The sequence below is a fragment of the Grampus griseus genome (genome assembly GCF_964374135.1).
Source record: "Grampus griseus genome assembly, chromosome: 14".
Classification (NCBI taxonomy): domain Eukaryota; kingdom Metazoa; phylum Chordata; class Mammalia; order Artiodactyla; family Delphinidae; genus Grampus; species Grampus griseus.
In genome coordinates this window covers 21,406,132-21,431,612 of record NC_139008.1, presented here as the reverse complement: position 1 = coordinate 21,431,612, position 25,481 = coordinate 21,406,132, and the positions used below count along the sequence as shown (strand labels likewise).

General features: G+C 46.8%; 1 protein-coding gene and 1 pseudogene across 2 annotated transcripts in view; both read left to right on the top strand.

The window, feature by feature from the left end:
* The first annotated feature begins 5,016 nt into the window (after nt 1–5,016).
* Nucleotides 5,017–5,469, top strand: LOC309832209 (large ribosomal subunit protein eL22-like; annotated as a pseudogene). The gene has a single exon. The product of its transcript is annotated as a large ribosomal subunit protein eL22-like (transcript).
* Nucleotides 5,470–12,225: 6,756 nt separating this feature from the next.
* EEF2K (eukaryotic elongation factor 2 kinase) overlaps nt 12,226–25,481 on the top strand; it is a 63,030-nt gene continuing 49,774 nt past the window's right edge. Inside the window, exon 1 of the mRNA XM_082671494.1 lies at nt 12,226–12,395. The gene's annotated coding sequence lies outside the window, so the exon portion shown is untranslated. The remainder of the gene's footprint in view (nt 12,396–25,481) is intronic.

Here is a 25,481-nt window from a genome sequence, read left to right as displayed (position 1 = left end):
TTTGTTTTCTGGATTTCTCTAAGTCATCTCTTCCCCTGAAAGTAGACTGTCTAAACCCTGGGCATGGAGCTAGCATGGGTCACTATGCCAGAAAGCTTCCTTCCGCTCAAGTGTCTTCACCCAATGGGAAACGAGGTAGCACTTCCACCCAGCAGAGGAACCGAGTGCCCATGAGGGTTTTAGAGGCTGCCCAGATAACCCACCCTCCGTGAGGTTCTTTTTTTTTTTCTTGTATACCTTCTCATAGATATTTTATTTTAAATGTTTATTGGAAATAGTTGATTTACAGTGATGTGTTAGTTTCAGGTGTACAGCAAAGTGAATCAGTTATACATATACGTATATCCATGCTTTTTTAGATTCTTTTCCTATATAGGTCATTACAGAGTATTGAGTAGTTGCCTGTGTTATACATAGGTCCTTATTAGTTATCCATTTTATATATAGTAGTGTGTATATGTCAATCCCAATCTCCCAATTTATCCCCGCCCTTTCCCTCCTGGTAACTGTAAGTTTGTTTTCTACAGCCGTGAAAACTCCAGTAAGTTCATGTGTACATTTTTTAGATTCCACATATTAGTGATAGCATATGATATTTGTCTTTGTCTGACTTACTTCACTCAGTATGACAATCTCTAGGTCTATCCATGTTGCTGCAAATGGCATTATTTCATTCTTTTTTATGACTGAGTAATATTCAATTGCATATATGTACCATATCTTCTTTATCCATTCCTCTGTCTATGGACATTTAGGTTGCTTCCATGTCCTGGCTATTGTAAATTGTGCTGCAATGAACACTGGGGTGCGTGTATCTTTTCAAATTAAGGTTTTCTCCAGATATATGGCCAGGAGTGGGATTGCTGGATCATATGGTAGCTCTATTTTTAGGTTTGTTTTTGTTTTTGTTTTTGTTTTTTTGCGGTACGCGGGCCTCTCACTGTTGTGGCCTCTCCCGTTGCAGAGCACAGGCTCCGGACGCACAGGCTCCACGGCCATGGCTCACGGGCCCAGCTGCTCCACGATATGTGGGATCTTCCCGGACCGGGGCACGAACCCGTGTGCCCTGTATCGGCAGGCGGACTCTCAACCACTGCGCCACCACGGAAGCCCTTATTTTTAGTTTTTTAAGGAACCTCCATACTGTTCTCCATAGTGGCTGTACCAATTTACATTCCCACCAACAGTGCAGGAGGGTTCCCTTTTCTCCACACCCTCTCCAGCATTCATTGTTTGTAGATTTTTTGATGATGGCCATTCTGACTGGTGTGAGGTGATAGCTCACTGTAGTTTTGATTTGCATTTCTCTAATAATGAGTGATGTTAAGCATCTTTTCATGTGCTTTTTGGCCATCTGTATGTCTTCTTTGGAGAAATGTCTATTTAGATCTTCTGCCCATTTTTTGATTGGGTTGTTTGTTTTTTTGATATTGAGCTGCGTGAGCTGTTTTTATATTTTGGAAATTAATCCCTTGTCAGTTGTTTCATTTGCAAATATTTTCTCGCATTCTGTAGGTTGTCTTTTCGTCTTGTTTGTGGTTTCCTTTGCTGTGCAAAGGCTTCTAAGTTTAATTAGTTCCCATTTGTTTATTTTTATTTTCATTACTCTAGGAGGTGGATTAAAAAAGATCTTGCTGCAATTTATGTCAGAGAGTGTCCTGCCTATGTTTTCCTCTAAGGGTTTTATAGTATGCGGCCTTACATTTAGGTCTTTAATCTGTTTTGAGTTTATTTTTGTGTATAGTGTTAGGGAGAGTTCTAATTTTGAGACAGCAAGTAGGAAGCGGTCCTAGCTTTCTTGGAGACACTAAGCAGAAGCATTATAAACGCAGAAAACAGAGTCATTACTGTGGGCAGCTCAAAGTGAAATAGCCAATCAGGATGGACCATTAAGGCGAATTCATAAACTTTCCATTATGGGTGATGGAGTTATTCCCCTTTGTAGACCCAATGCCAGGCGTCTAAAACATCATCTGGTCTCTCTCATCTTAAAAATGTTTCTCTTGGGCTTCCCTGGTGGCACAGTGGTTGAGAGTCCGCCTGCCGATGCAGGAGACACGAGTTTGTGACCCGGTCCGGGAAGATGCCACGTGCCGCAGAGCGGCTGGGCCCGTGAGCCATGGCCGCTGAGCCTGCGCGTCCGGAGCCTGTGCTCCGCAACGGGAGAGGCCACAACAGTGAGAGGCCTGCGTATCGCCAAAAAAAAAAAAAAAATTTCTCTTGACTCCCCATTCCCCCTCCCGCTACTGCTACCATCACTCATCAAATTTCATGATGAGATGTCCACACTTATGTTTCCATTTCTTCTCTTCAACTCACACCAAAATGGCTTTAATCAAGGTCATCAATGACCTTGTCCACAAATCATAAAACCAAAGAATATTTTTCAGTCATTATTCTGCCAAGTCTCTTCTGCATAGTTGGCTACTCCCTCCTTCTTGCCATAATCTTCTTGACAACAATCTATATGACAACACACCTGTCTTCCACTTGTGTCTCCAGTCCTTCTTTATCTCCTTCACTGGCTTCTTTTCCATTGCATTCCCTTTAGGATGATGGTCCTCAGGACTCCATTTTGGTCCCTCTACTTCCTCTGCATGCTCTTCCTGGGCAAGTTCATCCATTCCCATGACCTCAGTCTCCAGTGCCTCCCAAATCTGTATCAATTACTCAGAGTGTTCTCTTGGCCTCCAGAATTCTATGTCCAATCTACTCAACCCCATGTCCTAAATCTCAGACTCAGTGTGGATCAGAGTGAAATCATCTTTTCCACAAACGTCCTCTTCATCCCGTGTTCCCTCCTAGGGAGACAAGAGGCACTGCCAGCCATCCAGTGGCTCAAGCCCAAAACCTGGTCATCGCTTTCGATGTGTTCTTCTTTTTTATGTCTTTGTCATTGAGTTCTGTCAGATCCACCTCCAAAATGTCTCCCTGTGCAACACACTGTCACAACCATGGTACAAGCCACTCTCCTTTGTCCTAGACAACTACAGTAGGCTTTGAATGGAACCTCCTATTCCTACTGCCAGAGGCAACATCCAAAATTGGAACATGCCACCCTCCGGCTTAAAACCTTTCCATGGTTTCGCATGCCCTCAGGGCCAAGTTCAAAGCCTTAACTTGGCATTCATGGCCCTGCTTGCCTAACACTTCAGTCTCATCTCTAGCCATGTCCAGCTGCTCTCTGTCCAGCTGCCCTGAATTACCTTCCCAGCATCTCAGACCCACCAGGCTCTCCTTTGCCTCTAGGATATTCCACATGCTGTTCCCTCTTCCTGGAACTCCCCTCTCCCACCTTCACTAGCTAATCTCTCAATTTCAAGTCCAAGCTAAAAGTCACTTGTTCCGTTGTCCCTGGGTTGGCTTCTGCATTCTGCATGACACTCCTCATAGGTCTAATTAAAGAAATTACAGTGGCTGTGAACTCTGTGAGGCCCAAAACATGCCTCCTGTTTTGCTCTGTAGCCTCAGGTTGATCTTGATTTCTGGCACATAGTAGGCCCTTCATAAATGGTTGTTGAATGAGTAAATAAACAAGCAGGAAGTGGATCAATGAAGCTGGGACCTCAAGGCTGATACACCTGGTGGGGGGCAGGGCTCCTGATACCCCAGACCCTCCATAAAGTCACCTGACACAGTTTCTACCAACAGTGATTTATGGAGTCAGCCTGAGCTCTCTGCTGACACAGAACGGGCCAGAAAGGGACCCTTCCTAACTGACGTCTTGATTAAAATCACCTCCACCTAATCTTTGTCCTTGGGAGGTAAAGGGGCCTACTCCCAGTGGACTCAGGCCTTGAAGCATTAAATTAAAGGCGCAGACAGACTGTTGAGAGCTTTTCAAGGTATCTCAGGATGCTTTCCCATGGAAATAGGGAGACGTTTTTGTTTCCGTTTTTTAAGGTAGCGGGATTGGTGGGTTTGTGTAGTAGGCTAGGGAGTGAGGTGGATTGTCCTGCAGTTTCCTTCTTTTCCCCTCCCTTCCCCATTCCATTAAAAAAAAAAAGAGGCTGAACTGGAAGAAATAACTTTTACAGGTTGAAATTCCTGTGTAAGGAGAAAGTGAATGAAATGAAGGATCCCTCTGAGGATTTTCTACTGTGGGGGAAAAAAAAAAAACGTCAGAAGGCAGAAAAAGTGAAGAGTAATTGGAAGAGGATATGGAAATTAAAGGATGGAAAAGTGAGACCCCTGAAGGTGTGGCAGCGGTGGGATTCGAACCCACGCCATCGAAATGACTGGAGCCTAAATCCAGCGCCTTAGACCACTCGGCCACGCTACCGCCCAGTGGCAATATTTTCCGTTCATACTATATTAGTCTAGTGACGCGGCGCCTCATGTTCTCTAAGCCCCACCCTCATCGGTTTACGCATGCCCGATATCAGCCTGACGCTTCACGCGCCAGTTACAGCGTATTAACCCCCGGCTTCCTCCTGGGCTTTGGAGTCAAAGTGCTCTTGTAATCGGCAGTAGTAAGTTCAGTTGGGACGCAGCATTAAAAAGGAAAACGAAGTTCCCAATTGTTAATATTAATATTCACTCGTCATGTATGTTTGCATTTGATTTTCCACGAGCGTGGCATACTGCCTACGGCCACGTGGGGGCAGTGTCTCGCTGCCGCTTGCTCCTGGCTGGGCTGCGGGTCCCGCCGGGTTTGCGCAGAGACGGCCGAGTCCCCATCTTGTTTGGACTCTCTAGCCCTACTTCAGGGAACCCCTGCAGCCTCGGGTGGCCCCATGGCCGGCCCCTGCCACCGCGATGTAAAAATCATGGGTCCAGGAAGGAAAATCATTGAACGTTTTTACAGATCCTTGCCTTATGTAGGCTCCCTCAATCATCACTCGTATCTACTTTTTACAGAGGGGGAAACTGAGGTTCAGACTGGCAAAGTAACTTGTGTTAGCTACCCCCAGGCAGAGCCAGGATTCCCTAGCCTCCCAAAACCCAGTGTTCTTCTATGTAGACTATTTCAGTATGTTTTAAAATGCAGTAACCCTTTCTGCCTTCGCTGCCTCCATGGCGCCCGTGAAAAAGTTTGTGGCGAAGGGGAGCAAAATAAAAGCAGGTCCCGAATTTTACCCTTGACTGTACCCACCCTATAGAAGATGGAATCATAGATGCTGCCAATTTTGAACAGTTTCTTCAGGAGAGAATCAAAATGAATGGAAAAGCTGGGAATCTTGGTGGAGTGTTGTAACAACCGAAAGAAGCAAAAACAAGATTACTGTAACCTCTGAGGTGCCTTTTTCCAAAAGGTATTCGAAATACCTCACCAAAAAATATTTGAAGAGTAATCTACATGATTGGTTACGCGTAGTTGCTAACAGCAAAGAGAGTTACGAATTGCGTTACTTCCAGATTAATCAAGATGAAGAAAAGGATGAAGATGATTAAAACTCGGTTATCTGGAATATGTTGTGTGAGTTCTTGAATAAAACTTGGGAACCAAAATGGTGGTTTTCCTTGTAAAAAAAATAAAATAAAAACAAAATGCAGTAAATTCAGAGCAAATGCATATCAATAAATACATAACAAACTTCCATTTTCTGCCACCGAGAATTAATTGTATTCAGCTCTTCTGAGATATCACCCCCTGCGGCCACAAGAAGGAAGCAGAGATCTCTTTGAGTCATTCCCCCACAAATGAGTCAAAGCATTCTCCAGTAGTTTGCATCATTTGTTAACAGCAACTATAACAGAGAAGAACAAACCTGACTCCATGCTGAATCTATTCCTTTAGCTCTAACCTTTGTGCTCTGTTGCCTGTGCTTAGTCATGCTGGCTCTGCACCTTTTGTGAAAGATTGTTGCCTGTAGTCTGAAACATACAGGATACCCCCTTCTCAAGGCTCTGACCTTTAAACTTAACGCTTTTCCGCTTTTCCGTTCTTATAGAGAGAAAAAGTTGCAGAACAGAAAAGAACATTTGTCTTGTTGGAGGTTTACAGGAACATGGTGACCTGACCTATGTGGACAGCTGCGAGAACAAAGGATTCCAGCACCAAGAAGTTTACAGCAACTAACCACACCTCCTCCCCTTTTAATATAAAAGCCTGAGTTGTAACATGGGGAAGATGGTTCTTTGGGACAGCAGTCTACCACCTTCTCACTCTGCTGGCTTTCCAAATAAAGTTGCTATTCCTTGCCCCAATACCTCGTCTCTCAATTTATTGGCCTATCGTGTGACGAGCAGTACGAGCTTGAACTCTAATGTGACCCTTCCCCTCCCAACTCTCTCTATTTCTAATAATTTAATTCAAGTAAACATTTATCCAACACCTACTAGGCCAGATCAGGCAAAAATCAGGTCTTTCGGGAGAAGCAGAGCTGCTCAGAACTTGCATGACAAAGGTGCTTCACCAGAACAAAAATCCAGTGGCAGTAAGGCTATGAGCTCGTCTGCTCCAGTGAGCAGGCCTGTCTCCCTGCAGACTTCTGCAGTAGTGCTGACTCGGCTTTCCTGGTGATTTATTCCTTAAGGTTGAGGCTGGGAGGGCAGTTCCTATGCAAAACCTAGGCCCAGGCAGGCAAGGGTGGGGAGGCTACAGAAACCAGGGCAACTAGGCTCTGTTTAGTTTTTGTTCTTTTCTTTTTAAGTAACAGTTAAAAATAACTTTTGCTAAAATAATAAATACATGTTCCTTGTTGAAACTCCAAGCTAAGAAAGAAAAGCACAAATAAGAGAATAAAATCACCTTTAATTTCTCCACCCAGTTAAGCTCTGTCAACACTTTGGTAAAGGAAGGTGCTTCTTTGTCTTTTTAGATTTGAAATACAATGTAATGCCTGCTCATTGTAAATTTTTTTTTCAAATGTCAAACCTTCTGTATAAAGTTAAAGGGAAGTTCTCTTCCTCACCACCTTCCTCCTTCACAGCTGAATCCCACAATTCATTATAATGAGTAACAGTTTAGCTGTATCCTTCCAGATCTTTCCCTATGCAGACGTAGGGGCAACTAGAGGCCCACACATACCCCACCCTAATCCTGGGGTTTGCCTTGTGCAAGAGAAGGAAGAAAGACACTATCCAAAAGACAGAAGAGTGGTCATTTCATTGCTTCTGTGAGTCTTTCTGTAGCTACAGGTGGGTCATTGAATGGCCCTGTGATGGCTTTGTGCCCAGTAGGCCCTGGACCTCCTGAGCCAGGAAGCCAAGGAGGACTTTCAAGGACTTTTTTTTTTTTAAACATCTTTATTGCAGTATAATTGCTTTACAATAATGTGTTAGTTTCTGCTCTATAAAAAAGTGAATCAGCTATACACATACACACGTTCCCATACAAGGACTTCTTTTAAAGCTTCTGCTTAAAAACATCCCACTGTGGTTCCCAGGGATCGAGGGGGATGCAGCGGATGAATAGGTGAAACACAGGATTTTTAGGGTAGTGGGACTGCTGTGCATGTTACTGTAACCGTTGATGCATATTATTATAAGTTAGGTCAAACCCACAGAATGTACACCACCAAGAGTGAATTTTTTTTTTTTTTTTTTTTTTGCTGTACGCGGGCCTCTCACTGTTGTGGCCTCTCCCGTTGCGGAGCACAGGCTCTGGATGCGCAGCCTCAGCGGCCATGGCTCACGGGCCTAGCCGCTCCGCGGCATGTGGGATCCTCCTGGACCGGGGCACGAACCCGTGTCCACTGTATCGGCAGGCGGACTCTCAACCACTGCGCCACCAGGGAAGCCCAAGAGTGAACTTTAATATAAACTGTGGACTCTAGGTGATTATGATGTGTCAGTGTAGGTTTGTTAATTGTAACACACGCACTACTCTGGTGGGAGATGTTGGTCATGGGGGAGGCTGTTCTTGTGTGGAGGCAGGAAGGATATGGGAAATCGCCAAACCTTCCACTCAACTCTGCTGTGAACCTAAAACTGCCTTAAACTCCCATGGACACGGCTTCCTGTGGACAGGGAATCTGAGCAGGTAGCACTTGAGAAGCATTTCACTCCCATGGCATATGTGTCTAGAGCAGTTCCCCAACCCTCTCTGAGCCCGCGGAAGGATTGCACCCATCCCTTGAAGCTGGGAGCGGCCACATACCTAGACTGGGCTAGAGTACCATTCCTGGTGACCTCTCTTCTGCTGCCACACCCTGAAGCACCGTGAGGATACCAGGAGCCCTCTTCTGAGGGTAACAGCTTTATCGTGATTTAATTCACATACCATACAAGACACCCCTTTAAAGTGTATAGTTCATTGTTTTTTAGTATCTTCACAGAATTGTGCAGCCCTCCTCACAATCAATTTTAGAATATCTTCATCCCCCAAAAAAGGAATACCATACCTTTAGTAGTCACTCTCCATTACCCCCAAACTCCCTTCCTAGCTGTGGGCCACCACTAATCTACTTTCTGTCTCTAAGGATTTCCCTATTCTGGACATTTCATATAAATGAAATCATATAATCTGCTGCCTTTTGTGTCTGGCTCCTTTCACTTAACATACTGTTTTTAAGGTTTATCCATGTTTTAGCATTTATCAGTGCCTCATTCCTTTTTATTGCTGAGTAATATTCCATTGTATGGGTATAACACATTTTAATTATCCATTTATCAGTTGATGGATATTTGGTTTTTTTTCACCTTTTACCTATGATGAATAATGCTGCTATGAACATTTGTGCATATGTTTTTGTGCAGACATGTTTTCATTTCTCTTGGATATATACCTGGGAGTGGGATTGCTAGGTTGTATGGTAACCCCATGTTTAAGTTTTTGAGAAACCACCAAACTGTTTTCCATTTTCCATTCCTGCTTGCAGTGTATGAGTGTTCCAATTTCTCCACACTCTTGCCAATACTTGTTATTATCTGACTTTTGATCATAGCCATCCTAGTGGATGTAGTTTTGATTTGCATTTTTCTAATGACTAATAATGTTGAGTATCTTTTCATGTGCTTATTGGCCATTTATATATCTTCTTTGGAGAACTGTCTGTTCAAATCTTTAGCCCATTTTGAAATTGAGTTATCTTTTTATTATTTGAGTTATAAGAGCTCTCTATATTTTGTAAATATTAAAATGGAAAAGAATGTGAGAAAGAATATATATATACATCTTTGCTGCACACCCGAAACTAACACAACTGTTACAGAAAGTGCACACAAAGTGATTCAGTTATACATATACATATATATTATTTTTCTGATTCTTTTCCATTATAGGTTATTACAAGATGCTGAATAGAGTTCTGTGTGCTATACAGTAGGTCCTTGCTGTTTATCTATTTTATATATAGTAGTGTGTATCTTCTAATCCCAAATTCCTAATTTTTCCCTTCCCCCCCTTTCCCCTTTGGTAACCTTAAGTTTGTTTTCTATGTCTGTGAGTATATTTGTTTTGTAAATAAGTTCATTTCTATCATTTCTTTTTACATTCCACATATAAGTGATATCATATGATGTTTGTCTTTGTCTGACTTACTCCACTTAGTATTATAATCTCTAGGTCCATCCATATTACTGCAAATGGTGTTATTTCATTATTTTTTATGGCTGAGTAATATTCCATTATATATATATATATATATATATACACACACACACACACACACACATATATGTATATATGTATACCACATCTTCTTTATCCATTCATCTGCTGATAGACATTTAGGTTGCTTCCAAGAGATTCTCTTTTTAAATGGTTTCTATAAAAGAACCAGATTAGTATCTCATTGGCTTGGCTTTGGTTACATACTCATCCCAGCACCAATGAATGGGGCAAAAGGGATGGAATATGCTGATTGGCCAGGTCTAATCATATGTCCAATCTTAGAGCAGGAAGAGTGTGGAGGGCAGTTTTCATGAACTGAGAATAGGGTGGACTGGCTCCTTGAAGACAAATCAAGATGCTTATGCACGGAAGAGATTAAAGAGGAAAAGAGAAGCTAAATAACTTGCGCAGGGTCACAGAGCTATAAGTAGAACAGTCGTTTTTGTTTTTTTTTTTGTCTGGCTTTGGGCTTGGACAGACTAGCTCAGACTCTTTGTCCTTGCCCAACTTTCCCACGGTCAAAATTTCAGGTGCAATTTTGTTTTTTGCCAAAAGCCAGAGGAGTTTTCTCAAGGTGACTAAAGGAGCCAATACTTCAAACCAAAATGATTATATCTTCTAGATCTTGTATTGATATTTTCTGAAACTTGTAGTACAGAGGCCAAAAAGTTAAAACACTCAATGATGGGTTTCAGGACTATTTCTTTTTTTTCATTCCCCTCACCACCTTATGAGATGCTGCCTGAATGTCACCCACTCCCCAAGCCTCATAAACTTGAACCTTCTCCCTGCAGGGGCCGTTGCAGCTGGTAAGCTGAAGGACTTCACTCTCCCAACGGGATCTGAATTTTTAGGGGCCACAAAAACTGAAGAGGCAAGGCTTATAGACAGGACATTAAAGGGGTCAGTATATACCTAGACCTGGGTCAAATTCTGCAACTTACTACGTAAACTTGGGAGAGTCACTTAACCGGCCTCCTTCTTTCTGTGTATGAAGTGAGGAGAGTAAGAGGGTTGGGATGAGAATTAAAAGAGATAATGTCTGTAAAGCAGTTACCACAGTACCTGACACAAAATAAATGCCCCGTAAATATCAGCTTTTACCACAACCCCAAAAAGGCTCATCAAAGAAGGCATTACAAGTGACAGGTTGCCCTTGACCACAGGGGTGGTCAACATGTTTACAACCTAGTGTTGAGTAGAAAGGAGAAATAGATGAGTCCACTCTTGTTAGGAAAAATGTATGTATTCCCATATGCATACCCAGATAACCGTGTCTGTCTCTGGCCTGCCTGCACACACCTGTTTCTCTGTGTTTGCCTGGGGCTCACCTGGACACTCAGCCCTCCCTCCAGTTCCATGGGAGAACTTGGTCACATACACCATTCCAGTCCAAGGAGGCTTTGACTGAAGAACTCTTTGGGGCAGAGGTAAGTGGTTAGGTCACAAACCCCACCACGAACTATTTAAACAGCCCCCACTAGACATCGCCCTACTGGAAGCCTTTCCTTTCCTCATCCTTCCCACAGGCCCTGGCAGCCCCTGCCTGGCTCCTGCACTCCTCTCACCTGCGGGGGTCCTTCAAATTCCTCTCCCCTTTTTTACTACACAGAGTGACTCAGCAGACCCCAAACCAGCAGGAGCCCTGTAATATGGATAGATGCCCTTTGCCAAGAGGAAGAAGCCACCTTGTAAATCTTCTGGGCAAGCGTATCTCTATAAGCCTCAGTTTTATGATCTGCGAAGTAGCAGTACTAGCGTTGGTGTGAAGATGGAATGCGATAAATAGCTTGATAAATATTACTGTTATTACTTATATCTTTTATTTATTTATTTTTTGGCCACACCGCACTGACTGCCAGGTAAGTCCCTTACTTTTATTTCTAAAATAAGAGTTGTGAAATTTTTAAAATTTCACTAGAAAAAATATCTGGAAGAATATACTATGAACATGTTCACAGTAGTTATCATTAGTTTTATTTCCTTTTCTTCTTTATACCTTCCATATTTAGTCATTCATTTTACAGGTATTTATTAAAGCGCTTACTATGTGCCAGGCTGTGCGCTGAGTTAGGAATACAGCAACGTATTACACAAATAAGAATTGCCACAGTCATAAGTGCCTGTTTTCACAAAGCAGAAATCCGGAGGGAAAAAAAAAAGCAATTTCTGATAAAAATATTGCAAGGTTATGCATAGAGACGTACAATGAGATCCGATCACTACTGATTTTGGAAAGGACTCGAATACAGGAACTAGGCGGGCATCGGAGGGAGAATGGGAAGGTGCGGTGGGGGAGGGACGGGTTAGCTGCCCCCTTTTAAATTACCCGCTGGGAGGGCGCCCCCTTCGCTGGTAGGTGCCAGGCCGGCCCCACGCGTTAGATCCGGACGCTGTGTATTCAGCCGGCTGGGGAGTCGCAGACGCAGCGCCGGGAGATCCAAGCGGCGGCTGCAGGAGCGGTGATAGTCATTGCCCGCGGCCACGTGAGCGCCGCGCCGGGCTTACGCCCGCCCGCGGCTCCGCCCCTGCCCGCAGTCTCCTGCCCCAGCCACAGCCCCAGCTCGGCGAGTGTCCGGATACGCCGTCCGAACGCCGCGCGCTGCAGCTGCCCCAGGCCAGCCGACGGTCGCCGGCGCTCTTGCCCTTGGAACGCGCCCCCAGCGCCCCGGAATCGTTCTAGCGGCTCCGTGCGCCCCTCGCGCCCCGGGATCGTTCCGGCGGCCGCCCCTGCCTCCCCGGAGCGCCAGCCCGCGCTCCCCGCTCGCCGCTCCCCGGCACTCTCGGGGGGCCCGCCCGCCCTGCACCCTGGAGCACCGGGCCTCGAGCCTCTGCCAGCTCCTCTGGATCCTCGCGGCCGTGGGCAGCGGCTGCCGTGCCTCTCCGCCCGAGACAGGTAGGTAGGGCGGCGGTTGGCCTGGGGGGCCGGGATCCGGCGCTGCAAGCCTGTGCTCCCCGGTGCAGCCGGCGCCCGGAGCGCGGAGAGTCTGGGGCTTAAAAGTGGGGCCGCAGGCGGAAGGAGAGCGTGGGGGTTAAGCTCCTCGGGTTTCAGTGTTTGCTTCTGTAAAATGGGGGAGTCGTGGCGAATATCGGCAGTGTCTATTGGTAAAATACTTGGCACGTGACGGTCGGGGAGAGGCAGCTTGGGGCCTCCGCCCGCGGCTCCTGGAGGCCCGCAGAGGGTGGGGGCAGCGCTGCCTTTCTTCCCCTGCAGGGCCGGCATCCCCCACCCCGGCCCCTGAACGAGAGGCCCAAGTTCCGGGAACCTCGAGGACCGTGTAGACGCGCCCTTGCTGCATTGTTGACTGCAGGAGTTCGGGTGTTGGCAGGCTCCGTGGACCTGTGCGCCAAGGGGCCGGGCGTTAATATGCGTGTGGCGGGGCTGGGGCCTACCGGGTGAGTCCCGGCCTAGATTCGCCGCACCCGCCTGGGGGATTGCGGGAAAGCGGCCCAGCTGCGCCCCGCGTGAGACAGATGGGCTGCTGGCAGGGGGGCGCTGCTCCGTCTGCCTTGTGGGGACGCTCTATGGGAGCCTGACTTCTGGGTCCTCGGCCCTGGAAGCTGCCTGCCTTAGGGCAGCTCAGCCAGGAAATTGTCTACCCCTCTGATTTTACAGAGGAGGAGACAGATCCAGAGTGGTCTACCGGCAGATACTAATAAGCAAGATGGACTAAGTTTGGGACTACGGAGCAAGCAGGTGGAGCTGATAATGCCCACTCGGGGGTGGGGGGTGGGGGGGACGGAGGGTTATTGGAGAAGGCTTCCTGGAGGAGGTGATGGAAAGGATGCCAGTGGTAGGAGGTAGGGTTTAGGAGATAGAGTTTGGCAGGCGTCATCCTTCTCTGTGGCCTCCACAGCGCCTTACGGTCATTGTTCGGTCGATGCATTTATTCAGCAAATACAATAAAGCTGCTTGATGATGGGAAATTAGATGTAACATGGTGGAGATTGCCATCCTCCCTCTCCTGTTCTTAAAGAGGGTGTGTCGGCTGGGATCCCAAGTTCTTATCTTTTGCAGGGGGCGGGGAAGCAGGAAGTCAGGGCCTGACCATCCCTTGAAATAGTTTCAGTTTACATATGATCACTTGTGTATGTTCTGTGATTTGTGGTGGGTGGGTAGTGTGTGTGTGTGTGTGTGTGTGTGTGTGTGTGTGTGCGCTTTTGGTGACAGAACAGTACTTTCTGGCCGACTACTAAGGATATATCACTGATATGATTTTAAAACATTTTTAATGAATTATGTGGTGGCTGTTGGTCACCCATGTCCTCTTCTTCTTGGGGTATCACCTGGATATATTTCCTGGGCTCCCTTACAGTTTGGTGGGCCACATGACTGAGTTTTGGCTGATGGAATGTGAGCAGAGAGAGTGTGTGCCCCCGTCAAGCTTGGACCCTAAAAACCTCCCCACTTTCCTCATTTACCAGCAGAGTTGAGAGGACTCTGAGGGCCTGGAGAAGGGCAGAGCCACAACCTGGAAGGAGCCTGGGCCTCTGAATGACTGTGGAGCAGAGCCTCTCCTTTCCCCCTCTCTGGTGGTCTGTGGCAGTCCACTGAAGAGTATGGGGCTCCAGGAAGCTCTTCGGAAGGTCTTTGGGTATGAAAGAGGCTGGCTGGCTGTGGCCTTCCCCTCAGGGTGATCTAACTGGGCTGTTCCACAGGCGAAGGGTATCTTTAGGCCTTTTTTCTCACACTGGTCAGATTCCCCAAAGAAGTCTTGTCCAGTCTTTGGCAGGATTGGCATCCAGTTGCCAGGACACTGAGAGCAGCGTGGAAGAAAGCTGAGGGTCACCAGCAGAAACTTGGATTTGTTCAAGCTCATTCTCTAGGATTTACTCTTTCTGGCCCTGTTCCTAAAGCTGATACAGGAAAAGTTGATGATCGGGACTGCATTCAAAGTAATAGTGGCTGGCTGGACTGATTAAAAAATAAACATTTCTGTGTTGGGGAGATCAGTTTTGCTGACCAAGAAACTGCAGACTTAATCCCCGTGAACTGAGAATGTTCTAGAAGAAAGTGGTTATAGTGACCACCACAGGATAAAAGTAGCTTGGATTAAACTCTTGCAGGCAAGGCTGATGGGCACAAGAAGAAGGCTTCAAATGAAGGAAGGAGTGAGTCACTAACAGGCTGATGACGAAGTAGAAGATGACATTCTCTGGGTCCCCAAAGTCCCAGGGCTGTGGAACACCCAGAGAAGCATTTCAGAGGGCTGGAAAGTCAGAGGGCGGCCATTGTTCCGTTCTCCAGCTGTGATGCTTTCTGGACCTGGCAAGGACCCCACAGGCTGTGGCTGAAAGGCAGGAGGCTCAGCTGGAGAACGTTCTCTCCGCCATTGGTTCTTGAACTTTAGTGACATTGGTACCACCTGGAGGGCTTGTTTAACCATGGCTTGCTGGGCCCACCCCCACAGTTTTCTTTAGCAGGACTGGAGTGAGGCCCCAGAATTTGCACCTGTGACAAGTTTTCAGGTGAGGCTGCTCCTGCTGCTAGTGGTCCAAGGATCACACTTTAAAAGTGGTTTAGCAGGGCTTCCCTGGTGGCGCAGTGGTTGAGAGTCCGCCTGCCGATGCAGGGGACACGGGTTCGTGCCCCGGTCTGGGAGGATCCCACATGTTGCGGAGCGCCTGGGCCCGTGAGCCATGGTTGCTGAGCCTGCGCGTCCGGAGCCTGTGCTCCGCAATGGGAGAGGCCACGGCAGTGAGAGGCCCGCGTACTGCAAAAAAAAAAAACCCCAAAAAAAGTGGTTTAGCAAGTGATGGCTGAGTGAAGCCCTGGATAGACCTGCACTGGCTTCAGACCCACCTCCCCCACCTTCTAGCCATGTGATTTGGGGCAAGTCACTTAACTTCTCTGTTCCTCAGTTTCCTCATCTGTAGGATGGAGCCAGTGGTGCGTACCTCCTGGGGTTCAGGGGAGGCTTCCTAGAGGAGGTGACATCTATCTAACCTGAGACCTGAGGGATGAGCAGAGTTGGCCAGGGGACAGGTAGGGAGAGCAGGCTAGAGCATGTGCCAAGCAGATGGCACAGTGTGGGCGAGCCAAGGGAGGAGGCAACGCTTGTCCTCCAAGGAGCTGAGAGGAGTGATGGAGCAAGAGCTTTATAAGTGGTGCTGAAATGCCATGAATCTGTTCTGGGCTACATGTCTCAGGGCCGGATTGCAGGGGAGGGGAGGCTGACCAGGTCATGGAAAATGGGCCTTGGGGATGGGAGGGCCTGAAAGCAGTGCAGGTTACTTCTGTCCACATCCCATTGGCTCAAATGTAGTCGCATGGCCCCACCTAGATGCAAAAGGATTTGGGCAGGGGAGAACAGATCCATAGTGGACAGTTGGCTTCTGTGCCACAGACCAGTTCTCTCACCTCTTCTTCGCCTTGCTCACTCTGCTCCACTTTGGTGGATGAGTGAATTTTATAGATGAGGAAACTGAGGTTCAGAGAGGTTAGGTAATTTGCCCAACATCACTCAGCTAGTGGCAGAGCCGGGACTTGAACACAGATCTGTTCATCCCAAAAGACTTGTTGGGCCCGATCCTGGTCTTGGCTGCTTTTTGAGGGCCTCCCCATGACCCAGGCTTTCCCACTCGGGATCTCAGCTGCGTCTCTGGGCTAAGTAACCCCCAGATGCCTTGTAATTCTAACCCGATAGTCCCTCCATTCCTCCATGCCTACAGTGCTCATTATACCCGCAGAAATTGCCCACTTTTGTTCAGTTATTCATTCACGCAGCCTGCGTTTACAGGGAACCTAGTGTGTGCCAGGCATTGTGCTCTGGGCTGGTAGCTAGAAGGACTAAGACACGGCCCCTTTTGTTCCAGACGCTCACGTGGTCTGGCCACCAAGAGGCTGTATAAACACAGAGTTGCCCTGAGAAGTGAACCACACTGTCTCTCTGATCTGACCCACCAGGAGGACAGAGTATCCTGGGAACATGAGAAGGGTGCAAACGATTAAAACGTAAAATTCAAGCCCTCTTGTGCATTTTGTCAGTTGAAGCTGTAATTATATTATTGTGCTTTGTATTCTAAGATGTATTTTTCTGATTTTTAAAACAGTAAAGTAGCCTTTGCACCTTAACAGCTTTATATGAATGAAGGACAGTGAATGGCAACGATGAGCTTTAGCAGTCAATGTTGACTTGTCTCTCTGGGTCCAGCTGCGGGTTGCTGTTCTCATCAGCGAGTAAGCTAATTCCTCTGTCTCTGGTATGCGTGGGGATGTGTTTTTAAAGAGGAGATGAGGGAGGGTGGATTGGGGGAAGTCTCCTTGGAATCCACCAGAGTCATTCTAGAACAGGGTTTCTCAGCACTACTGACAGTTTGGCTGGACAGTTCTTTGTCATGGGGTGCTGTGCTGTGCATTGTAGGATGCTGGCAGCATCCCTGGCCTCTACCCACTAGATGCTGGTTGCACTCCCAGAGGTGTGACAACGAACGGTGTCTCCAGACATTGCCAAGTGTCCCCTGAGGGGGCAAAATTACCCCACTGTTCTGGACTCTATTTGTTTCCTACTGCCACTGTAACAAATTACCACAGACTTAGTGGCTTAAAACAACACAAATTTCTTTTCTTATGGTACTGGAGATGAGAAGTTCAAAAGCCAAGGTGTCAGCAGGGCCATGTTCTTTCTGAAGGCTGTAGGGAAAATCTGTTGCCATGCTTTTCCAGTTTCTGTAGGCCACCTGCATTCCTTAGCTCGTGGCCCCTTCCTCCATCTTCCAGGCCAGCTGCATAGCATCTTCAAAATTTCTCTATGACCCCTGCTTCCATTGTCACATCTCCTCCTCTGACTCTGACCCTCCTGCCTCCTTTTTATAAGGACTCACTGGATAATCGAGGATACTGTCCCATTTCAAGATCCTTAATCACACCTGCAAAGTCGCTTTTGCCACATAAGGGAACATGTTCACAGGCTTTGGGAATTACGACGTGGGCATCTATGGAGCGGCATTATTCTGCCCGTGACATAGACTGTTGGGTCTCTGGGTATGATGGAAATGCTTACGGAGGGCCTGGGAGGAGGGAAGTGACTTAGGAATTGGGGAGTGGGGTATGGTCAGAGCGTAATAGCAGCTGGTGCTTTTGAGGACAGTTCCCTGTCAGGCCTCTTGGGCTTGATCTCACTACCAATTCCAGGGGTTAGCTGTCCCCTGTTTTACAGACTGGAAACCACCCAGAGAAGCCTTTCCGGAGGGGGTAAAAATTTGAGCTGGATTTTGAAGGGAACAGAGGGGTTTGGCAGCAGGTGGGAGAGGCATGCCAGAAAGAGTGTCCTTAGGGTGCAGGGGCAGGGAAGTGAGAACTTGCTTGTGAATGGGGACTGGTTCTTGGGTGGGGACATCTGTAAATCAGTCCTTTTTCTCTGACATGAACTGTATTATTTCTTGAAATAGTTTTAATAAATGTTTATTCATGAGCACCCCCACATCCTGGGGGTATATATGTTAATAAGTCACTGACCTGAACTCTTAGCTGGAGGCTTGACTTAGTAACTCCTGATGTCACACCTTGTTACCCTCCCCACCGGCAGCAAATTAATGAAACTCAGCCTGGAAAGGTATCTGATTAGCACTTTATGAGCCCTGCTCAGTGCCAGGCGCCGTGCAGGTAGAGACTCAAGGAAGTCCCAGCCTGCCACATGGAGTCTGTTGTTTCAGGCTCCTAGCTGGGTAGCCAGGATTCAAACTGTCTCGGGCACTACACTGAGCTTTGGTTTTTGTTTCTTTTATTTTCACCAACTTTTTTTTTAATTGATGTATAACTGATTTACAATATTATAGTAGGTTCAGGTGTACAGCATAGTGATTCAGTGTTTTTACAGATTATACTCTATTAAAAGTTATTACAAATAATGGCTGTAATTCCCTGTTCTATAAATATATCCTTGTTGCTTATTTATTTTATACATAGTAGCGCATATATCTTGACTTGCCCCTCCCTTTATCCCTGTCCACACTACTTTTGGTTTCTGTATCTATGAGTCCCAGGCATGTTTGGATTCAGAATCTCAAATGACGTCATCACTGTTCATTTTTCTCTTCATCTCTTGTTCTGCTCTTCACCAAAAGTCAGCTTTGTTCTCTGGTGGCCTCAGCCCCTGTCTCAGATTAACATCCTGCAGGAAAGGACTGACCTTCTCTTCCAGTTGCTCACGCTAAAGCCCCAGGCTTACCTGAGATTAGGCCATAGTGGTTTGACTTGAGTCACATGCCCATCTCTGAGCCAATCACTATGGCCAGGTGCCCAGTGCTGTGATTGGCTTAATGGGGTCATGTGACACACCCCATTACCTGGGGGTGGATCCCCAACCCCATGACTGGAGAGTGGGGGAGAAGCAGATCCCCAAACAGAAACAGGTGCGTGACACGAGGTGGTCCATAAGTCACCTGGTCCATTGTGGTTGCAGTTGAAGACCATTGAGTTCTGCCGTGCTGGCCATATACTAGTGTGTGTACTGGTGGCCCAGCACACCCCATGTTGGCTCTGGGGTGCTGGCTCCCAGGAGTGGTGGGTGGGAGATTCCAGATCATTTCTGCATCAGGAAGGCAGCTCCTGGGGGTGAGGGGAGCCCCAAGGAGGGCCGGTGGTCACTGTGGCTTGGCCCACAGGCCTTGACCTAGGCACTGCAATCATTGTTTCCTGCCCCAGTGGCTGCCAGAGAAGCCCTTTACAGCAAGACGCAGTGAGAGCAGGGGTTCAGTGGCCAGAGCCGAAGACAGCCTGTTCCCTGAGGACCCCTGAAGAAGCTTGGCATGGCTACTAACCAGGCGTCCAGGTCACCAGCCTGGCTGGGACCCAGGATTCAGCCCCCTTTATTGATGGTACTAAAAATGATGATGATAATTATAGTCTTAGTGCTTGTTCTGTGCCGGCACTGTCAGGTTAGTGGGTTGGGTACAACTCTGCATCCCAGGTTATAATGCGGAACCCGAGGCCAAGAGGTAAAGTCACACACCTAGTAAGTGGCAGAGTTGGGGCTTGAACTTGGGTCTGACTCAGAACTCTGTTCAGCTGCCTCTCCATAGAAATATCTTCCCAGGATGTGTCAGGGCCTGGGAGGGGAAGATGCGGATGCCTGAGTGAGGGCAGAGGAGAGCTTCTCGAGAATCCTGATGTCTTGGGAACTGGGGTTCTGCTCCTGGTCTCAGTCTCTCTGCTCACAGAGAGGCCCTCTGTGGGCCGGGCAAAGCCCAGGTTAGATGGAGATTCCTAAGAGGCTGGTATTGGAACAGGCATCATGGGGCTGAGTTATGGGCCAGTGAGGGCTCCTTGCCTGTCTAGGGGAATCCACCATCCTCCAGGTGTCCGGTCTTTATGGGCAGATGTGGAAGCAGCTACAAGTTAGGTCTCTGGATTGAGACCACAGTTTTCCTAGGCTGACGTGCCCAGGCATCAACTTGTCATAAGAGATATGATGTGACTTTTTATGACATGGGAGAGAAGGGGTACTGGACCAGATAGAATTAGCAAGTAGTAGGAAAAAAAGAAAATTATAGTCTATTATGTAAGTTTAGATAGCAAACTCTGAAGATTGTGAGTCCAGGATAATTATGGTGCCCCATGATGTAAGATAAGCTGCCCCAGGCTCTCTCTGTTTCATGGCTCTGCCATCCTTGGCACATGGCTTCCTTCTCATGAATAAATTTAGCTGCTTGAGCTCCAGCCATCACACCAGCATTCCAGCCAGCAGGAAGGAGAGAGAGCAGAAGGGTACACTCCCTCTTTTTAAAAACCATTCCCTAGATAAACAAGGTCCTACCGTATAGCACAGGGAACTATATTCAATATCCTGTGATAAGCCATAATGGAAAAGAATATGAAAAAGAATGTATGTATAACTGAATCACTTTGCTGTACAGCAGAAATTAACACAACATTGTAAATCAACTACACTTGAATAAAATAAATTGAAAAAAAAAAAAACCCTTCCTAAAGTTGCATAGAACCCTTCTACTCATATCCCCTTGGCCAGAACTTGGTCACATGGTCACGCCTAATTGCAAAGTAATCTGGGAAACGTAGACCTTATTATGAGTGGCCGCATGCTTAGCTAAAAAGCAGTGGTTCTGTTATTAATAAGGAGAGAATAGCTGTCGGGGGACAGTTAGCAGGCGTTGCCACAGCTGCCTTTTCAAAGCAAATGTATGACAACTGAAAAGCCATGAAACAGATCCCCCTCACTCAGTTCTGGAAAACGTATCAAGTGCCTGCCGGGTACAAGGCACTGTGCCAACTAGGGTCACAGCTGCTTGTCTGCAGCTCATTTTGTTTCCCAGGGCCCAGGAAAATGTCAGGTCTGTGGTGGGATGTGGCCAAGGGCTGGGATTCTGGTCCTAATTCCCCTGTGAACTCCTGTGGAGCCCCAGTCAGGCCACTTTCCCGCTCAGCTCCCCTCACAAATGGGGAAGTTGGCGAGATGAACTAATTTAGTCAAGGTCACCAGTAGCACAGCTAGGATTTGCACCCTTTGGCAGCCTGGCTCCTGAGCCCGGGCTCTTAACTGCTGGGCAACACTGCCTGGAGCTCCGTAGCTGAGGCTGTGGCTCCGGCCCCTCTCCTGGCACCAGCGCAGCCCCAGAGGCCAGTAACCTGGCTGGGCTGCTGGCAGCTCCAGGCAACCGTGTCTCTTGGTCAGCAGGGACTCTGGCCAGGGGCTGACCAGGGCAGAGTAGGCATTGGGGCTGGGAGCAGCCGAGAGTGGGGAGAAGTGGGCACAGGGCCCGGGGACGATTTTGGTAACAAGCAAGATCAGGTGGCTTTGGCATCGGATCCAGGCGATGACTGTATTGCCCAGAGGGTCAGAAGCAAACTCGGAGGTTGACACCCAGAGCAGCAATTTTCACACTGAGTTGAATAATCAGTGTGGGTGGTGCATTAAAGATAAAGAGTAAAAAAGAAAGAAAAACAAGTGGAATCAAAAATAGCAGAGGGCATTGTACAAAGTAAGGCTAAGTACAGTTTCCTGAAATTTTCACTTACATTTTGTAGGTGGGTACTGGGTTCGGATATAAATATATTTCTTGCTCTGATGACTGTCAAGAAAGTGCTGAAGGCTCAGGTCTAGAAAACTGCCTCCCGATGGAAACAGCTGTTAAGAATAATTGGAATTAGTTGATTTAAAAATTTTTAAAGTTTTTTCACTTTTAAATTTTTTTTTATATTGAAAGCAACCAGCTTTGTAAAAACTTAAAACAGGGCTTCCCTGGTGGCACAGTGGTTGAGAGTCCGCCTGCCAATGCGGGGGATACGGGTTCAAGCCCCGGTCTGGGAAGATACCGCATGCCGCGGAGCAACTAAGCCCGTGTGCCACAAGTACTGAAGCCCGCGTGCCTAGAGCCTGTGCTCTGCAACAAGAGAGGCCACCGCCATGGGAGGCCCGCGCACCGCAGCGAAGAGTAGCCCCCGCTCGCTGCAACCAGAGAGGGCCAGTGCGCAGCAATGGAGACCCAATGCAGCCAAAAATAAATGAATAAATTAAAAAAAAAACACTTAAAACAGTACAGAAGTGTACAAAATGTTAAAAACTTCCCTCCACCCGCCAGCTCCCAGTCGCACTGCCCATCGCAGTGCTGGCAGCGCTCTTGTGGACCCTTCAGGGACGTACCTTTTCTTTTAGCACAGATAGGATCACCATAATGTAACTGCTCTTGTGCAACTTGCTTTTTATTTATTTATTTTTTAATTATTATTTTTAATTATTATTATTATTTTTTTTGCCGTACGGGGGCCTCTCACTATTGTGGCCTCTCCCACTGCGGAGCACAGGCTCCGGATGCGCAGGCCCAGCGGCCATGGCTCATGGACCCAGCTGCTCTGCAGCATGTGGGATCTTCCCGGACCGGGGCACGAACCCGTGTCCCCTGCATTGGCAGGCGGACTCTCAACCACTGCGCCACCAGGGAAGCCCGAACTTGCTTTTTAAATGTAACGGTTTTTCCTTTTCTTTTCTTTCTTTCTTTTTTTAATTATTATTTTTAATCTTTTTAAAAAACATTTATTTATTTTATTTTTGACTGCATGGGGTCTCTGTTGCTGCCTTCAGGCTTTCTCTAGTTGCAGCGAGCCGGGGCTACTCTTCATTGTGGTGCACGGGCTTCTCATTGTGGTGGCTTCTCTTGTTGCGGAGCACGGGCTCTAGGTGTGCGGGCTTCAGTAGCTGTGGCAGGTGGGCTCAGTAGTTGTGGCTTGTGGGCTCTAGAGCGCAGGTTCAGTAGTTGTGGCACATGGGCTTAGTTGCTCCACCACAGGTGGGATCTTCCCAGACCAGTGATCGAACCCGTGTCCCTTGCATTGTCAGGTGGATTCTTAACCACTGTGCCACCAGGGAAGTCCCATGTCTTTTATTTTTTTAAACATTAGATTATTGAAGTATATTCACAAACCTACCAAACTTATTTAAAGTGGATTTAATATAGTCAGTGGTTTTTTAATGTATTAACAGTCATGCAACCAACACAGTCGGTTTTAGAACATTTTCATCTATTCAGAAGAAACCCTTTAGTGATTGTTCCCCATTTCCCCCCGACTCTCCCCTCCCCCATCCCTAGGCAACCACTCACGTACTTTCTTATAGAGTTGCCTTCTCTGGACTTTTCATATAAATGGAATCGTTCAATATATGGTCTTTTTTGAACTGTCTTCTTTCACTTAGCATCAGTACTTCATTCCTTTTTGTGGCTGAAGAGCATTCCGTTGTATATATAGACCACATTTTGCTTATCCATTCATCAGTTAACGGGTGTTTGGATGTTTCCCCTTTTGGCTATTGCGTGTAATACTACTATGAACCATATGTCACAAGTTTTTGTTGTGGACATGTTTGGGTATATACCTAAGAGTATAGTTGCTGGATCATATAGTAATTCTGTGTTTAACTTTTTGAGAAACTGCCAGGCTGTTTTCCAAAGTGACTGCACCATTTTACATTTCCATTAATAGTGTATGAGGGGGCTTCCCTGGTGGCGCAGTGGTTGAGAGTCCGCCTGCCGATGCAGGGGACGCGGGTTCGTGCCCCGGTCCAGGAAGATCCCACATGCCGCGGAGTGGCTGGGCCCGTGAGCCATGGCCGCTGAGCCTGCGAGTCTGGAGCCTGTGCTCCTCAACGTGAGAGGCCACAACAGTGAGAGGCCTGCGTATCGCAAAAAAAAAAAAAAAAAGTGTATGAGGGTTTCCAGTGTCTCCCCATCCTCACCAACACTTGTCATTTTCCACTTTTAAAATTCTATCCTAGTGGGTGTGGCTTTGGTTTGTATTTCCCTAATGTCTAATGATGTTGAGTATCTTTTCATGTGTTTACTGGCCATGTGTATCTTCTTTAGAGAAACGTCTGTCCAAATCCTTTGCCTTTTTTTTTTTTGGCTGTGCTGCGTGGCATGTGGGGTGTTAGATCCCTGACCAGGGATCAAACCCGTGCCCCTGCAGTGGAAGCGTGGTGTCTTAACCACTGGACTGCCAGGGAAGTCCCCCTTTGCCCATTTTTTATTTGGGTTATTTGTCTTTTTATTGTTAAGTAGTATGAGTCCGTTACATAGTCCCTTATCAGACATGATTTGCAAAAATTTTCTCCCATTCTGTGAGCTATCTCTCCACTCTCATGGTGGTGTCCTTTGAAGCACAAAAGTTTTTAATTTTGATGATGTCCAGTGTATCTATTCTTTTGTTGCTTGTGTTTTTGGTGTCCTATCTAAGGCTTTGCCTAATTCAGTGTCACAAAGATTTTCTCTTATATTTTCTTCTGAGAGTGTTAGAGTTTTACTCTTATATTTAAACCTTTTATCCATTTTGAGTTAGTTTTTTTGGTCACACTGCGCAGCTTAGTTCCCCAACCAGGGATCAAACCCGTGACCCCTGCAGTGGAAGCTCGGATTCTTAACCACCAGACCTCCAGGGAAGTCCCCATTTTGAGTTAATCTTTGTATATAATGTAGGAAGGTGTTCAACTTCATCCTTTTGCGTGTGTATATTCACTTGTCCTGGCACCATTTATTGAAAAGAGTATTCTTTCCGCATTGAATTGTCTTGGTACCCCTTTCAGAAGTCAATTGGCTGTAAATGTGAGGGTTCATTTTTGGACTCTCAGTTCTGTGTCTATCCTCATGCCACTATCACCTGTCTTAATTACTTTAGCTTTGTAGTAAGTTTTGAATTCAGGAAGTGTGATTCTTGTAACTTTTACGAGATTCTTTCGGCTATGCTGGGTCCCTTGAATTTCCATGTGAACTTTAGGACCAGTTTGTTAATTTATTCAGTGAAGCCACTGGGATTCTGATAGTGATTGGGTTGACTCTGTAGATCAGTTTTGGGAGTATTGCCACCTTAGCTATGTTAAATTTTCTGATCTATGAACACGGGATATCTTTACACTTATTTCGGTCTTCTTTCACTTCTTCTGACACGTTTTGTTTCTCGCTGTACAAGTCAAGCACTTCTTTTGTTAGCCAAGATATTTTATTTTATTTTTTTTGGCCGCATGATTTGTGGGATCTTAGTTCTCCTATCAGGGATTGAACCCGTGTCCCCTGCCATGGAGACGTGGAGTCCTAACCACTGGACCTCCATGGAATTCCCTAGCCAAGTTTTTTTTTTTTTTTTTTTTGCGGTACACGGGCCTCTCACCGCTGTGGCCTCTCCCGCTGCAGAGCACAGGCTCTGGACGCGCAGGCCCAGCGGCCATGGCTCACGGACCCAGCCACTCCGCGGCATGTGGGATCTTCCCGGACCGGGGCACGAACCCGTGTCCCCTGCATCGGCAGGCGGACTCTCCACCACTGCGCCACCAGGGAAGCCCCCTAGCCAAGTTTTTTATTCTTTTTGATGCTATTATAGATAAAATTGTTTTCTTAATTTCATTTTTGGATTTTTTCATTGATAGTATATGGAAATACTATTGATTTTTGTATCCTACAATGTTGCTGAACTCTTTCTTGACTATCTTTGCATGTCTTTGTGTATCTAGAGCTTCCTTTTTCTTTGTAAGAGTCACAC